Below are 2,500 nucleotides of genomic sequence, written 5' to 3' on the forward strand. Positions count from 1 at the left end.
AGACTGGCCATATGTAGATATGATCAAGCCCTTCTCCACCCAAGCTAGACCAGGGAGAGCCAGGCAATAATTGCTGTTGATTCCCCCAAATACTAAAAAGGATGGTGATGTTGCAGACACTGCAAGAACCTATTCATTTAAAGCTGGTCTTGAACCCCAGTCTATCAAATAACTAAGCATGGACGTTTCCAATAGGCAATTCATTTTGGCTTTAGGATACGGTTGAAAATAAGATTCTCAAAGACCTTTACTTGTCATGACAAGAAGAAGAAGAAGAAGAAGAGCAAAGCTTTCCGGCAAAGCTTAGGTAAACGACCTGAATTGCTTTGAAAGACTTATCAGATTACATTCAACCCTTAATGGGCTTCAATACGGTAGCAATTCTCAAACTGTCTTGTGCTAAGGAATTGCAGCCTCTCTCTCTCTCTCTCTCTCTCTCTCTCTCTCCTCTCTCTCTCTCTCCTAATCCAGTATCAAACGAGATATTTTCTTCGGTATCTTTCTATGAAAGAAAATAACCCTTCCATCAATACTCGATTACTTTTCATTTCTCAAACTTATGATGAAAGTCCTCCTGTGCTAACGAGCGCTCTGGGTCCAACCTTGAAAGTCCCCTATTGAAAAACTCAAACGAAAACACAACCTTTATGAAAAATCTCACCCAGTTGATTAGTGTAGGTGAAACCAGATCAACCAGAGAGAGAGAGAGAGAGAGAGAGAGAGAGAGAGAGAGAGAGATTAGAAATGTTTAAGTCTGTGTAATAACATAGGGCGAAGGAAATCAAGAAAGAAATGCCAGGGATTATTTCATCAAGGAAATATCTTGTAAATGAGAGAGAGAGAGAGAGAGAGAGAGAGAGAGAGAGAGAGAGAGAGAATCACTGCTCAATGGAGATTGACAAAGTTTGCGATGATAATTAGATTCCATTTTGGATTTCATTGGAATTAAAAATTATTTTTTGGCATAAAAAAGATTTTTTTGAAAATATGCTGATCATTTCATGGATCTTGTTTGATTGAATAGATTTTATGCCATTTGTTCTAATGAGGTTTTTAGTTCATGAAGAAACAATGAATCAGTAAACGATACTCTCTCTCTCTCTCTCTCTCTCTCTCTCTCTCTCTCTCTCTCTCTCATTATAGTTTTAACTGAAAAATTATGCTGATCCTTTTGGAGAGAGAGAGAGAGAGAGAGAGAGAGAGAGAGAGAGAGATTAAATAATGGTTTTATCATAGACATAACCAACACATAAGAGCACAAAGAGAGAGAGAGAGAGAGAGAGAGAGAGAGAGAGAGAGATTAAATAATGGTTTTATCATAGACATAACCAACACATAGAAGCACAAAGAGAGAGAGAGAGAGAGAGAGAGAGAGAGAGAGGGAGAGAGAGAGAATTTCAAAATCCTTTTTTTTTTGAGAATTCAAATATTTTTTACTCCTAGAACTATTAAGTCTCTTGAAAAGTTTATCGAACAATTAAAAATAAAATCGTTTTCCCCAAAACGAAGATTCCTAATGAAGCTCTGTTTTAATGAAGGTTGCCTGAAGAAGAAAACAAGAAGGAAAAATTGGATTTCATAATGTTCTCATTTCATTCATTCTTCAGTCTTTTAAATAATGTCTCTCTCTCTCTCTCTCTCTCTCTCTCTCTCTCTCTCTCTCTCTCTCTCTGAATTTATTCAAATTTCCTTGTCCACTGAAATTACATTCCTGCCAATAACAGAGAATATTGCAACATTTACCTTCTAGGAACTCTGCTTCTGTTCAAAACTGTGTTTTTAAAATGGCTTTATTTCCAACAAGAAATTCCTAAAATTTTAATCAATAGACTGATTTCTTCTTTCCTGGAACCATTAAACAGATGCTATTGCTCTTCATTATTTCAGTTTACTATTTTCTCAATGTTAGAAAAATCATATTTTTTATGGATAAAATCTATGACCTGAATATTTGGACTTAAATTTTTTTTTCTTAAGCACGGAAAAATTATTTCTAAATTATATTCCCTATCTATTTTATAATTGACCTGTCAATAGGAGTACTGTAGATAAGGAGTTTCTCATTGATACAACAGATAAGGGGTTTACATACAAAATGATTTGCGTATAAAAATTTCCATTCCTTTCACATTGACACTTTCATACATATCATAATTAGCTCAATTAAATTCAAATTCAAATTCAAATTCAAATTCAAATTCAAATTCTTTATTTCAGCTGTAGAGCCATATACAAAATATTACAATAAAATTAATAGTTATATACAAATATATTAGGAGTAAAACAAAAGGTCTAAACACAGAAAATGTGTTTAGACCACTCTTTAAAAACTAATGATTTTTTAAAACTATCACTGTTAAAAATTGCACAAATTAAGTGGTTTTTTGAACTCTTTGTTCTCTGAAACAAACTTACAATACATTTTCTCACTAATTCATCAAATGTTGGTATTCCTAAAGAAACAAAGTGTCCACTTACTCTCGAAAACCTTTCTATTCCC

Source organism: Palaemon carinicauda, chromosome 32 (assembly GCF_036898095.1).
Source record: "Palaemon carinicauda isolate YSFRI2023 chromosome 32, ASM3689809v2, whole genome shotgun sequence".
Lineage (NCBI taxonomy): Eukaryota > Metazoa > Arthropoda > Malacostraca > Decapoda > Palaemonidae > Palaemon > Palaemon carinicauda.